The sequence below is a fragment of the Phyllobates terribilis genome, unplaced genomic scaffold, assembly GCF_046119375.1.
Source record: "Phyllobates terribilis strain yellow unplaced genomic scaffold, ASM4611937v1 Scaffold_8__6_contigs__length_399053987, whole genome shotgun sequence".
Taxonomy (NCBI): Eukaryota; Metazoa; Chordata; class Amphibia; order Anura; family Dendrobatidae; genus Phyllobates; species Phyllobates terribilis.
Window position 1 is genome coordinate 24,235,823 of NW_027362768.1, and position 15,984 is coordinate 24,251,806.

At 40.8% G+C, this 15,984-nt stretch overlaps 1 long non-coding RNA gene across 1 annotated transcript in view; it reads right to left on the reverse strand.

Moving 5' to 3' along the window:
* Positions 1-10,551: 10,551 nt before the first annotated feature.
* LOC141156664 (uncharacterized) overlaps positions 10,552-15,984 on the reverse strand; it is a 120,134-nt gene continuing 114,701 nt past the window's right edge. Inside the window, exon 3 of the long non-coding RNA XR_012247698.1 lies at positions 10,552-12,186. This is a non-coding gene — a long non-coding RNA (uncharacterized lncRNA). The remainder of the gene's footprint in view (positions 12,187-15,984) is intronic.

Genomic DNA, 15,984 nt, shown 5'->3' on the forward strand with positions numbered 1-15,984 from the left:
AGCTTTGCACAAGGTGCAAAGCCATGAAAAAAGTATTAGTAGGGTAATCCAGTCATCCATAGACCCTAAAAGGCAGCAAATGGCAGACCTCATTCAAATATTGAACATTAAAAACACTTTATGTGCTGCTGTCATCCTGTGGTATGGAAAAGTTGGGTCTAATCCAGGCTTTATTCATTGTTATCAGAATGAGCCTGTCAGCACTTTCTGTTGACAGGCAGAAGTGGCACTAAAACCCCACTCAGACAAGATGCTAGCAGCAAGGCCACACAACACCTCCAAGGCATAGAGAAACAGCTCATGTCAGGTGTCCAGCTTTGAGACCCAATAGCTGAAGGTCGCAGAGGAATTAGGGAGTACGCTAGTTTTGTCGGCCAGGTATTGCGTGATCATCTTTAAAAACTTTCCCTCCTTGTCAAAAATATCAGGTCATCAGGGCCTGGATGCTGGGAGGGTGTCATGAAATTGGCCCAGGCCTTTGACAGTGTACCCCTGCCTCTGATGTGTGTCTCTCTCACCTCTCCTCCTTGGTTGGGCAAGGAAGTTTGCCCCGTGCCGTTAGTTGCCTGATGGGAATTTTTTCAACATATTTTCCACAATGGCCTTCTGGTATAGCATCATTTTAGAAGACCTCTACCCATCAGGAAGAAGAGATGCAAAGTTCTCCTTGTAGTGTGGGTCTAGCAGGATGAATAGCCAGTACTCTTTTTTGTGCAAGATGAATGTAACGTTAGGGTCATGGGAAAGACAGCAGTACATAAATTCTGCCATATGTGTCAAGGTCCCCACAGCCAACACTTCCCTGTCTTCATCATCATGACTACTATTCATCTCCTCCTCCATCTCTTCCTCCTCATTCCCCTTCTCAGCTCATCCACATAGGAGAGACGGGGCGAAGCCTGAGTGAGTTCTAGCCTCTTTTGTGCTATCAGCCCGCTCCTGTTCCTCCTTCTATTCCTCAGCCTCCACCTCTTCATTGTTACCCAATCCACCCTGAGCACATGAGATGAGGCTGTGCTGGGTAGTGTCTCCCTGCCTCATGTCTTCCTCTGTCTCCACCTTGTCCACATGCAAAGCTTCATGTTTCATTTTCAGCAGCGACTGTTTTAGTAGGCACAGAAGCGGGAACGTTGGGTTGATGATGGCGTCATTGCTGCTCACCATTTTTGTAGAGTTCTCAAAGAGTTGGAGAACCACACAAATATCAGACATCCATGTCCACTCTTCAGTTGTTATCTGTGGAGGCTAACTAGAATACCAATGGACGTGTTGGAGCTGGTATTCCTCTGCTGCTCATAAAGCCTTGCCAGCATGTGCAGTGTGGAGTTCCAGGGTGTGGTCATGTCACACACCAGTCGGTGAGCTGGCACTTGCATGCATTGCTGCAGTGCTGCCAGAGGGGCGGCACCTGTAGCTGACTTGCAGAAATGGGCACTAGCGCGACGTACCTTGACCGGAAGATCTGGAAAATCTGGATAGGTTTTCAGAAACCGCTGAACTATCAAGTTAAACATGTGGGCCAAGCATGGTATGTGTGTGAGCTCGCCAAGCTTCACAGCCACCACTGGTTTATGGCCATTATCACACATGCCCATGCCTGGTTGGAGGTTCATTGGCAAGAGCCACAGATCTGTCTAGTTTATTATTCCTTTCAATAACTGCTGCAGTGTGCGATTTGTCTCCTAGACAAATTAGCTTCAGTAGAGCCTGTTGCCGCTTCGATGAGGCAGTGCTGTAGAGCTTCCAGCTGATGTGAACAATGTGCTCTGAGATAGAACATCGGAGATGGAGGGGCGCAGGAACTGGTGTAGGAGGAGGAGGAAACCCTGATAGATGTAGGGATAGCAATACTCAGTGTCGGTAGCACATGTGCCGTGCCAGGGTGAGACCCGGCCCGGGCTTCCACAATGTTCACCCAGTGTACCATCAGAAAAATGTGTCATCCTTGGCCACAAGCGCTTGTAGATGTGTTGGTTGTTAAGTGGACAATCCCATTAACCGCATTGGTAAGGGCAAGGGTAATATTCCTGGACAAGTGCTGGTGCAACACAGGAATGCCACACCAGGAGAAATAGTGGCGGCTGGGGCCCAAATAACGAGGGACTAAAATTCTACACCTGTAGCAGGTCAATTTAGGTTTTCATTTCAAACCAACGAAATGTCACACAAACCAAGTTCTATAGTATATGTGACAATAGTCAATTTTTGAACAACTAAATTTCTACACCTGTACCAGGCCAATTTAGGTTTTTATTTCAAACCAACGAAATTTTGCACAAACCAAGTTCTAGAATACATGTGACAATAGTGAGTTTTTGAACAACCAAACTTTTACACCTGTAGCAGGCCAATTTTGTTTTATATTTCAAACCAACAAAATTTCACATGAACAAAGTTCTACAGTATATGTGATAAGTAACCCACCTTTTTTTTCTTCATTGTTGTATATATTTTTTTAAACTGTACAGTTTTCAAGAAATGAAACATATTTTACTGAAAAAAATGTTAACTAAAAGAAAACTGTGTGACAAAATATCTTTGTTGTAAAAAAATAAATAATAAAAAAAATCTGGATGGTAGTAGTCAATTTTTGAACAATCAAATTTCTACACCTGTAGCAGGCCATTTTTTGCTTTTATTTCAAACCAACAAAATTTCACTCAAAGCAGATTTTACAGTATATATGACAATAGTAATTTTTTTCAACAAAAATATTTTGTGAACTGTACGAGTTTTTAAAAATTTTAATCCACTTTAATTTTACAAAAGCACATTAAACTGTATGGATGACTAACTGAATCCAGAAAAAAAAATTGAACGTTTTTTGGGAGTTTTAGATACCACCCTAATGTAACAATAACTGCGTTAAACTGTATGGATGACCAATTGAATCCAGAAATTTTTTTTTTATGTAAATATTTTTAATGTGTACTTCATGTACTCCTACACTCCTAAATGCTTTGCAGAAAGTGCAAAGCCAGGAAAAAATGATAAAGGAGGGTAATACAGTAATCCTCTTCAGGTGTCCCCTTCTTCTTTTCCTTCCTCAGGAGGCTGGTGGGACTGTCTCCACCTGCTTCCTGGAGCCAGATTCCCAGGTGCCTGTAAGTGATCCGGCTTCAGGTAGTGTCAGAGCCACCTACTAGTTCCTTCTCAAACCGCCTTGAGGAGTCTCTCCCAGGCCCGTTCATTTCTCAAGAAGGGTTCATCCTGCTTTCTTCTTTCTGGGATCACACCCACTGCTGGTTCCAGCCATCAGTTCTTGCAGCCTTTGAGGCAAGTGTTTCGTCTCTACTGCCCGCTGGTTGAGCAAGATGTGGTGACGGGTTCCAAACTCTTCGACAGACCCCTTTTCTTTGCTGACGGTCATACATAATGACCTTCCCCCGGGATGCCAACTGTCCGTACCTTGCGACTAGCGGGCCTGCTAGCATTTCTCCAGCCCTGGTCCTGGCTCACCGTCTTCTCTCTTCTGACCAGCCTAGCCACCGCAGTCCGCGCACTGCAGGGTTCCTGGCTCTTGCTAGTTCCTGGCTCTCCTGTTTGAAGTTCGCAAGAACCCCAGCGGTGAAGGCTGCGGCCTGGGTTTGTGCCTCGGTGGTACTGGGAAAGCGGCCATTTCCGGACTGCAGGCTACTGCCACCTCAGCTGTTGCGCCAGCTTGGTATGGCTCCGATATTCCTCCGGTCACTCCCACAGGAGTCTCGCAGGATTCTGCCATATTTGTTGCCTTGTCATCCACTAGGCATGTTACACTGTATGGATTACTAATTCAATCCAGAAAAAAAATTGAATGCTTTTTTGGAGTGTTAAATACTACCGAAATGTACCCAAAGGCACGTAATGCTCTGCGGATGAGTAATTAAATCCAGATAACTTTTTGAATGCTTTTCTGAGGTGTTATATATCAGAGAAATGTACCACAAAGCATGTAATACTCTATGGATCACAATATATTAAATTTTTTCATACACACATGAAAAAAGCAACTGCCACAACTGTATATTTAGCAACGGACTGCAAAGTCCTAATCCCTGCCTACAAACTGTATTCAGCCACTCTCCCTGCTCCTGCAACTCTCTCTCCCTCCATAGATTAAATGCAGAATGTATGTGATACAAACAGCAAAGGATTAGCCCTTAGAAGAGCTCTTAGTATGATGGTTGAGCTTCAACACCAGTATCAACACTACATGACTCTGATTCGTTATACTATGCACACACAAGCCAGGACAAGCACTTTGTCCCTCCAATAACAACTGTCACAGCTGTGCAATTGCGTCAGTGTGCAGAACCTGGCAGTGCCGGTCCTTTTATAATCCCTGATGATGTGATACAGACAGCCAATCACAGTAATGCCACTAACAAGATGGCAATGGCATTACAGTGACTTGCAGGCAATCCTCGGATGCTTATTGGCTGTGAAACTGGCGCTTAACATATGGCAGGGATTTGAGTTTGAAATTGAGCACCGCCCAATGCTCGCCGAGTAATGAGCACATCCCAGCACCCAGATACTCGAGTGATATCCGATTATCACCAGCATTTTGTTAACCTTGTTCCAACTTTTTTGAGATGCGTTGCTGTCATGAATTTCTGACTGAGTTATTTTTTTTCTAATGATATGGAAATACATCTAATGTTCATCTTGTCATCTGTGTTCTATTGTGAATAAAATATGGCTGTAAGAGATTTCCATGTGATTGCTTTCTTGTTTTCTTTACATTTTACCCAGCTTCCTAAATTTTGGGGTTGTACAAAAGAGTCTCAAATTTGGGACAAAGAATATTGCTTCAATATACAGCACAATGCAAAAGTGTTAGACAGACACATATTGAAAAAAAGCTGAAAGGTAAGAATGCTTTCCAAACTAGAAGTGTTAATAGCTTAATTCATCAATTAACAAAATGCAAAGTAAATGAACCAAAGAGAAATGTAAATCAAATGAATATTTGGCATGGCCACTGTTTTTCTTCACAACAGTATCAATTTTTCTAGGTATATTTGCACAAAGTCAGATTTTGATGGATTGAAGTCAGATTTATGAGTAACTAGAGATGAGAGGATCTTTTGAAATTCAAATTCGCTAACTTTGCTAAATTTTCCTCACAAATTTGGTTTGCTGCGAATAAATTCTCAAGGATTTCAATACTAGAAAACTTTAAATTTTTCATAAAATATACAATGGGGAGAGGAGTGAGAGAACCTTGCTGACCATAAGGACTCTGAATAGGTGAAAGAGAGAGGACCTCGCTGATCATAAGAATTTACACTCTACAGAAGAGAGTAAGACTTAGCCAGTGATGGAAATGAAAAACGACTCTCTCATACAAACTGTGATCTGCTGGGAACCACCGATCTTTAATGGCCCAGGTACTGATCACCACTGTACAATGGATGATAATCCATTAGATGTCATCACTGCATGGCAATGCAAAATGACATTTGCCTGCTTGATGCTTCATCAGTGTCAGCTATGGTGCGTGGCAAGATTTTTTGCGAACTGGGAATCGAATCTCAAAATGTTCAAATTTACGTGATACCACACATTTCAGGCAATTCGACTGGAACTTGATCAGCTCATCTCTATGAGTAACCAATAATGCCAAATTGGTGATAATGGTTGTCATTTCCATGTGTAGGTTGAAGCATTGTCATTAACTGGAACATTAATATTAATAATAATAATTTTTATTTACATATCGCCAATATATTCCGCAGTACTTTACAATTAAGTACGAACATATACAGACAATATAAACAATACAATGTATCATATTTCAACAGTTACAGGAGGATTGAGGGCCCTGCTCGCAAGCTTACAGTCTATATGGAAATGTGGGGATATAATAGGAAGAACATGGTCATCAGCCAGTATCCGTCTAAGGGCAGTTACCGTGTGGTATTTGGTGCATGGATGATGTGAAGATAGATGAATACGCAGGGGCAGATTAAGATTAATATTTAGGAGGGAACAGGGGAGTGTTAGGTTGGTGAATTGAGGTGGTAGGCTTTGTCTAAACAGATGTGTTTTTAAAACACGTTTGAAGACATGGGGGCTAGATATAAGTCGCATTGTTTAGGGTAGTGCATTCCAGAAAACTGGCACGGCATGAGAGAAGTCTTGGAGCCGGAGGTGTGAGGTTAGGATTAAGGAGGATGTCAGTCTTAGATCAGTTGCAGAACGGAGGGCAGGGGAGGGGCGATAGACAGAAATGAGGGATGAGATGTAGGGCAGTGCAGAACTGTGGAGAGCTTTGTGGGTGAGAGAGACGAGTTTGTATTGTATTCTGTGGTGAATGGGTAACCATGGGTATAACTCTAAGTGACTCAAGTATGCAAAAAAACATTGAAACTGGGGTGCAGGAAAATGGCACCGGGTGCTTTGGGCTTATTGGTCAAAATGTGACATATGTGTATATAGCAGAATGCAGTTTATTAATTGAAGAGCATTACAGCGGTACAAGAATGTCTGCAGACAACAGTGAAAGTGTGGAGGTTTCTTGCAAGTTTTGGGCTGCATTTCAGCTAATGAAGTTGAGGATCTGATCAGGATTAATGGTGTCCTCAATACTGAGATGTCCATCCTGTAATGACCCCAACATACAGCAAATGTCATTAAGAACTTAAGTATAAAGAACAAGGAGTCCAGGAAGTGATGATGTGGCCCCCACAAAGCTCTGATCTCAACATTATCGAGTGTATCTGAGGTTATATGAAAACACAGAAGGATTTATACAAGTCATATTTGGAACAACCACCTCCTGAGTGCCATCAAAATCTGTGTGCTAGTCTACCTAGAAGAACTGATGATGTTTTGAAGGCAAAAGGCGGTCACAATGATTATTGATTTGATTTAGATTTCTCCTTTGTTTATTAACCTTGCATTTTGTTAATTGCTAAAAATAAACTATTAGCTCTTCTATTTTTTTAAGCATTCTTACTTTGCAGCATTTTTTCCAAACCTGCTTAAAATTTTGCACAATTCTGTATATATAAATGTATTTTTGCAATATGCATTGATGTGGCTGTATGTGGTATTGGTTTATACAATTTTTTTGACTTTTTTTTTTCTTATATTGTCCATATTTCACACTAAAAAATCTGATATATTTACTCTTGAGGTTTTTACGATCCTCTGGAAACCTATCATTTGCATAGTTTTTTATCTAATATAAGCATAATAAAAATATTTTTTATTGTATCTCTATTTTTATATCTTCGAGGCAACATCCTCTCCAAAGCCTGGAAGAGGTCATTTACATATAAGGAAAATGTATATTTCTCTGGAATAAGAAATTGGATCACAGCTATCAAGGGATCATTTTATTCAGCTTCCTATGACTTACATGCCCATATAGACGGGAAGCAGGAGCCTCAAATGGCATGCGGGGGAGACAGGTGCAAAGGACACCTTGCACCTGTCTCCCCCGCACACCCTTTGGGGCTCCTGCCACACGCTGATATTTGACATGTCCTGCATATTACAATAAAGTACATATTTTGAGAAGATCAGAGGAGTGCTGCCTTTATGCTTTCTTTTCTGGAAACTGCATGGGAGAACCTGGTCAATAACCTGAAGAGAATGCTCGCGTTTCCCATAGACTTACATTGGGCTTGTTACTCGGACCGAGCACTCGAGCATTCCAATTGGCTCGACCCGAGCAACGAGTACCCGAGCATTTTTGTGCTCGCTCATCACTAGTAAGGATGATTCTGAGAAAGGTCAGGAATAAGGCCAGGACTACATGGAAGGTCCTGGTCAATGACCTGAAGAGAGCTGAGACCACAGTCTCAAACATTACCATTAGTAACACACTACACCTTCATGGATTAAAATCCTGCAGGGCACGCAAGGTCCCCCTGCTCATGCCAGCACATATCCAGGCCCATTTGAAGTTCACCAATTACCATCTGGATGATCCAGAGGAGGCACGGGAGAAGGTCATGTGGTTAGATGAGACCAAAATAGAACTTTTTGGTATTAACTCCACTCGCCGTGTTTGGAGAAAGAAAAAGGATGAGCACAACCCCAATAACATCGTCCCAACCGTGAAGCATGGTGAGGGAAACATCATACAGTGACAAGCAAAAGGGTAACAATGTTTTGAACTCTTGATTTTCAGGCTCCATATCTCACCATCCACTACTGCTTTGAATGTGAGACTTCCATCATTTTTTAGACAATCATCTATCTCATACATAAATGTGACTTGTGACTTGAAACTATTAGCATAGGATTAGTTATGCAGATTCTTGTAATGTCACTGCATTGCTACTGCTTTGCTATTAAAAATCAAAATTTTAATTTTTAGTTTGTTAGTATTTTGTAAATCCACCTTTGGCTTTCAACACTGCCTGAAACCGTCTGGGAATGCTCTCGATCAGATTCAAACATGTCTCAACCAAAATATGATCCCAGGTCTTTTCTACACGTTCCCAAAGTTGGTTCAAACTGGATGTCTCACTTGGGTATGTATCCAGTTTTTTATTCAACTCTATCCACAAGTGTTCGATTGGGTTGAGGTCTGAGGACTGTGGAGGCCAATTCAGCACCTCTACTTCATTGTCATTGAACCATTTTTTTTGCCAATTTTGACGTATACTTTGGGTCGTTGACCTGCTGGAACACTATGTCATTCTTTTTACACCTATAGTACTCGACTGTATGAAGTAACTCTTCTTGTAGGATACTCACATATAGCTCAGCATTCAGACCACTATTGATCTTAGACAAGTATCCAACGCCTTTGGCTGTGAAACAACCCCATATCATCAGGCTTCCTCCACCGAACTTGACAGTTCCATAAATTTCTCGATCCATTAACCCCTTTTTCCCTTATTTCTTCCAGACCCATTTGCACCCATCAAAGCATAGTCTGTGGACTTTCATTTCATTGCTCCAAATCACCCGCTTCCAATCTTCTACTGTCCACATTTTTCTTTGCAAACTCCAGCTGACGCATATTATGACAATATTGTAGTCGAGGCATCTTCACCTGTTTTCTAGTCACCATTCCAGACTTACGTAATGTTCATTGCACAGAGGTTGCAAGGACGTCTGTGATCTCACAATTACGAAGCAAATAAGTCACCTCCACTGCTGTGTTTGTCACGCCAAAACTGATAGACCTTGTGATGACCCAACTTGTTGCCTCCATTATTTTGCTTGAACGTCCACCTCTTTGCTTTTTGAATGTTACTATGGATGGATGGACTTAATTTTGGATTCTTCTAACTGTGATGGCACTCACATGATGCAGTTTGGCAATTTTCTTGGCCCAGAGACCACTATTGATGAGCTGGATGATGCTGTTTCTTTTTTCTTGGGAAATCTTCGGCATGGCTGCTCCTCGATTCGAAGCAGTGACCTTTCACTTGGGAATCAACCTAACAACACACTGAGCTATTATGGAATTTGAGAACAGGTTGTATTTTGTAGTATACGGGGAGAAAAATATTTTTTTACCACCAGGAGCAAAACAGCAACAATACAGTGACATGACAAGAATCTGCATAACTAATCATATGCTAAATAGTTTCAACTCAAATTTATGTATGAGATAGCCAAGATGATTGTCTATAAATTGATGGTAGTCTCACGTTCAAAGCAGAAGTGGATGGTGAAATATGGAGTCTGGAAGTCAACTGTTCAAAACATTGTTACTCTTTTGCTCATCGGTGTACTTTTGTGGTGCTTTTCTGCAGAGTGGATAGGATAACTGCACCGTATTGAAGGGAGGATGGATGGGGTCATGTATCATGAGATTTTGGCCAACAACCTCCTTCCCTCAGTAAGAGCATTTAAGATGGGTGGCAGCTGGGTCTTCCAGCATGACAATGACCCAAAACACACAGCCAGGGCAACTAAGGAGTGGCTCCAGAAGAAGCATTTCATGGTCTTGGAGTGGCCTAGCCAGTCTACAGACCTGAACCCAATTGAAAATCTTTGGAAGGAGATGAAACTTAATGTTGCCCAGCGACAGCCCCGAAACCTGAAAGATCTGGAGAAAATCTGTATGGAGGATTGGGACAAAATCCCTGCTTCAGTGTGTGCAAACTTGGTCAAGAACTACAGGAAACGTCTGACCTCTGTAATCTCAAACAAAGGTTTCTGTACCAAATATTACGTTGTTTTTCTATTGTATCAAATACTTATTTCATGCAATAACATGAAAATTAATTATGTAAAAATCATACAATCATACAATGTGATTTTCTGGATATTTGTTTAGATTCTGTCTCTCACAGTTGAAGTGTACCTACGACAAAAATTACACACCTCTCCATTCTTTGTAGGTGGGAAAACTTGCAAAATTGGCAGTGTATCAAATACTTATTTTCCCCACTATAAATGTAATTGCATGTGAAAATAGTTCAAGTTACAATACATGGTTCTAGTCTTGTCAATGGTTTTGTACCATTGTCAAATTTTATTCTATTTTCTTTGATGCAGTCAATATTCATTGGACTCGTCAGTATATATATGCAAAAGAAGAGGAGAGCTCACGTGACCTAGAAGAGGACCAGAATGGCAATAGAAACCAGGGAAGACAGCAATCAGTATTTTAATATTACTACAGTGCACTACATTACAGACATATCTTAAAAAAACTTTGGGGGATGGAATTTTTGTTTCAGATTTTTGAATCCATAATCCATATTGGAAACCATAGCTCCTGTACAAAAAGGGACACAGTTGCATTCATCGTTCAGCGAGCTTATTCTTCTAACAACCCACCGACAGCAATGAATGTTAATTGTGACCTTCCATTCAGTTTTCTTGAATGTAAGCAGCTTTTTGTAGATCATTTTTTATGGGTTATAACAAGCACTCAGAAAAATTAAAACTGGTAATAACAACTTGAACATGGTAATTAGGTTTAGTGAAAGAAAAAATATCCAAAACTGAATCATGTAGGAACATGGAGGACATATAGTGAATGTTTTCACAAGTGGAATGAACATGAATCCCTATATTCAGCATCCATCATAGGTGATTATCCAAGGTATGCCAAAAATTATAACAATGTGTCTCATTTTCTTTCTTAGCCATGCAAGGAGCATAGATGTTTGACAAGTTGTACATTAATGATATAAAAAGTCTAACAATGTGCTAATATTACATTCATCTTAGCCTTTGCTTACATCTTCAATAGAAATACCAGACAAAATAGCTCAGCAAGCTGCACTATTTTGTGCAGTAAAAAAACAGCAAGGCGGAAGCTTGATGGAACCTATTATAGTCAATGGGGCCCATCAGATGCTATTGGTGGCACTTCCTCATAAGAGCAGAAAATGAAGGAAGTAGAACAACATAAATGAAGAAAACAGATGGGAACGAAGGGTTAGAGGGGTTGCTTCACTCAGGCAATGCCTGTACATATGCTATATCACTTCTTAAGAGAAACATGGAGACTGGAGATGGTTCGCCTACTTTAGTCCACTTCCTAAAAAACTGAGCAGCTCTTGCTCATGTGTACCTGGTCATCAATGGCTTCCACATGATGCTAGATATTCTCTACAGTAGCGGCATCATGGCCCTAGCAATAACTGCTGATCGTTGGGAGTTTCTGAATTCTGGTGTAATAAAGGATTGTTTCTTGAGACAAGCCCTTGAAGTCGCACTATATTTACTCTGCCTTAGTATTCCCATCCTACTTTGTGTTCTCCATAAATACTTAACTATCATCACTTGATAAATAACTGGATGTTTATGGTTAAATTGGGCACTGTCAAGCCAAAAATAAAAGTTTCCATAAAATGATCAATATAGGGTAAAGAATCCATAAGGAAAGATGGGAGACAAAAACAGCAGTCATCAGTCTTGCCGTGATGTACAGTCAACGATCGATGGTTTGCCTTTATATACCAAACTCACCGACAGCGTTGAATGTTCATCATGACAGGCATATGGCATCCATTAACTTGAACAGTATCCAAATGAAAGCTAGCTGCCATTGAATCGTGTCCAACGCAAGCACTTAGGATCCAAACGATATATTTTCGACAGACATGGAAATATGCTTTGTATATCCTTTGTGCTGTAGACTTCAGGATTAACCCGTTCTCAAGACTTGCTGAAAGATTTATTTAATTGATACCCTGTAGTCAGCTGAGGTAATTACAGAAGGATGAGTAATCAGCGAGCTCGTAGAACAGCTGGCAGGATGTCAAGATGGATGTTCTGCAGGAAAAACACAGAAGAAAATAGTTATTTTTGCTATAACAAAAATCTGTAGAGCCAAGAAATTCTATCATTTTTCCAACAATCTCAGAACCATTGTGTATGAGCAGATACATAAATCAGGTGTTAAAGGAGAAAATAAGAAATGTCTTATAAGACATTGTACCACTGGTGAATCTAAACTAATATATTACAAATTTGGAATTCCATCATATAGCCTTATCATTCCATTAATATGAATGCAAGATAGATCAATTCATATTAAGTGAATGGAAGCTGGAGGGATTTGCCCTGGCTGTCAAACTGTAATGTTAGAGTGTTCATCTAGATTCCAATAATAAGACCCCCTATATGGACTTCAATGCCTGGACAGACCGAGCGTCTTCTGACCTTAACTTACAGACACACTTATAGACACATAAGAAACTGTGGGTTCTGGTCAGGAGACCGTGGTCAGTCTGTGCACTGTGGTCTGGATGTGGATTATAAATATGTCCATCTGAACCCAGACTTAGACATATAGCGAGCATATATATAAGAAATCCTTTGGCTTTTACCTAATGATGTGTGATGTAACATACATTCATCAGATTCTTACAATGTATCTAGTTAAAACTCCTGAAATGTCTCACACTTATTTTCCAGTTTGTCATGTATAGTAGTCTTAGGCTAAGACTTTACAGAAGCTCTTTGTGCTGTCTTTGTATTCAGCCCCACTGAGTGAATATTTTGCAGGACCACCTTTCGCTGTATTACTGCTGCAAGTCTTTTGTGGTGTGACTCTACCAGTTTGGCACATCTAGAGGCTGACATTTTTGCAGACTATCTCTAGCACAGTGAAATTGGATAGAGGCGTCTGTTCACAGCAAATTTCAAGTCTTGCCACAGAGTCTCAGGCTGTGTGCCCACTATCCGCTTTTTAAGCGTTTCCACAGCGGCAATTCCACTGCAGAAATGCTTAAAAAACGCTTGTTAGTAGGTCTGCTATGTTCCCCAATGATAATCCGCATGTGCTGTGCACATGCTGCAGAAATTTCAGCTGCGGATTATCATTGCAGAAAAATCCGCAGCACTACCAATTATTTTGCGGAATCGCTGCGTTTTCACCGCCATTGACTTGCATTGAATCACTTAATATCCGCATGACTACATGTGCACATGCGGATATTAAGCGATTCAATGTGCGGATGGTACCCGGGTCTGGAGAAGAGGAGACTCTCATCCAGACCCGGGTACCATAGTACCTGTAAAAAAAAAAAGATTTGAAAATAAAAAAAACACATTATACTTACCTTCTGATGGCCCCTGGTCTCCTGTGTGATGCGTCCTGGCTCCCCGGCAGCTCGCGATGGTCTAGAAGGACCTTCCATGACATCATTTAGTCATGTGACAGGTCACGCAACTGCTGACGTCGGCGGTCGCGTGACCTGTCACATGACTAAATGACGTCATGGAAGGTCCTTTTACACCACCGAGAGACACCGGGAAGACCGGAGAAGGAGACTGGGGGCCATCGGAAGGTGAGTATAATGTTTTTTGTTGTTTTTTTTTACCATTTTTCTTCTTTTTTTTTTAACTAACTTGGTCACACTATATAAAATTTATGCCGGTTGCATGGATTTATATAGTGTGACCAAGTTGTCAAGCACTTTCCAAGTGATGCTAAAATCGCTTGGAAAGCGCTTGACAACTCGCACGCCACGTGACAAACGCTTGTCCCTGGCTGAAAAAATGCATGTACAATCCGCATGCGTTTTTTCTGCCAGGGAGATGCAGAAACACTCAGGAAAAATCCGGAGCATTTCTGCATCGTGGGCACATAGCCTCAATGGGATTTAGGTCTGGACTTTGGCTGGGACATTCGCACACAAGATAGGTGATAATTTGTTGGTCTGTGGGGGTCCAACCACTGAGATGTGCACCCGATAGGTAGAATGGGGAACTTTTGTCCCCATTAGAGTGACAGTGTGCATGCTCCACTGCTACTCCATTTATTCCTTGTAGGGCTGTGCTCGGCTTTTCTGGCAAAAGAGTAAGAATGAAGCAGCAATCAGGATTCTGATATGCCCCTTTATTTTGTAATGGGGATAAAAGTTCCCCATTGGGGATACAAAGTCTCCATTCTGCGATTGGCAGTGGTCGGCAAGTTGTTGGCAGTGGTCGGCAACTTGTTTTCACCGGACAACCCCCTTTTATGTTACTGTGAAGCATCTACAGATTTTTAAAGGTCCGGAAGTAAATCTCTATAAAATTAGATTTTTCTTTGAAATGCTCCCTGTGTTGAATAACGTAATTCATTGTGTCCATGCCACCTACAGGCACAGGCATCAGTACCTAATGATAAATTCACCTTTTGCAGTATCGGCAGGAATAATCGTTTAAATCATTAGGATTTACATTAGCAGGCATTATTTTGAAGTGGATATGTTCTGTATATGTGATTGTCTCTTGGTATGGAAATATACACAGATGTGTTCTACCTTACCATACCACTTCAGCTTTGGAAAAAAATGCAATATTCACAACAGAGTGCAGCAAATCTGATCACCTCTTGCCACTCATCTTGGTATATCTCAAGCTAACAGGGCAGTTTAGACAGGACATGTCTGTACATAACACATATACAGTAAGTCAATGTATATAGTCTATGCCCAGCATTACAGTTTACATCATTAATCGCTAGATTAAAGTCAGAGCACTCCCAATTTTGAGCTCTAAATCATAGAAGGGATTAACATTGACCTGATTCCAGAAATAAAGCTGCAGATCGACAGGCGGTTAAAATTCAAGAAAACCAGAGGTGCAAGGATAAAGCCACAGAAAACTGAGAAACATATCCATTCCTGCCCACATAGTTGTGATCTGCACCTATTACCGTATTTAAACAACTGTCACCTACAATTAGGATGGAAGGTCTAGGTCTAAATCATTGCTACAAAGACATAAAGACTACTGACATTAGGCAGCCCCAGAATCCAATACACTCTGACATTTCACAACCCACTCTCCTTTCTTTATTCTATGGTACACATTACTCATCGCTTTTGACCCAGGACTTCTGTTTTATCAAAGGTTAATTATATAAAACTACCCAGAAATAAACATTCAATTTCATTCCAACTCCCGGAGTCAGGCCGGCAAACTAGAGTACCACAAGTTCCTTACTTAGTCCAAACTCTGATACAATGACATGCCCGCGACAATGGCACTCACTCAGGTCCATCAGCAGAGAGGGGATAACTTACCATCTGAAGCTGATTTTAGAGTACAGTACTTCTCTCTAGGGTTTATTGTGGTATTTTTAGGACAATTCACAACCCTTTATTCCATTTTAATGATATAATCTACAGTATAGTTTTGATATGTAATTAAATTTAAATACACATATAGCAGCTGTATAATAGAAAAATTAGCAAATAAACTATCAAAATGATTGTCTGGCTGGTGCCAAGTTCAACCTGCCTAATTGATAGGCCGATAATTGTGAACAATCATTCCTAAGAATGCTCATTTCACAATTGTCAGCCTGTCATTGCAAGCCGATGAAGAGCAAAACGTTCGTTGGGTGAAATGAATTTCATACTTTTCTAAAAATCATCGTTCTCAACAGCACATAAAACTGGAGATGTGGTGTCGATAATATATTATTTACGCCCCAAATGATTATATTATCATAAATAGAAGTCTCTAAATGTAGCAAAAATGTCACTTCTAAGTTCTTCATCTCCGTGGATCTGCTCCATATCTTATGATGAACACTAACTGCGCATGACAGATCCCATTGACAATATTGGAATC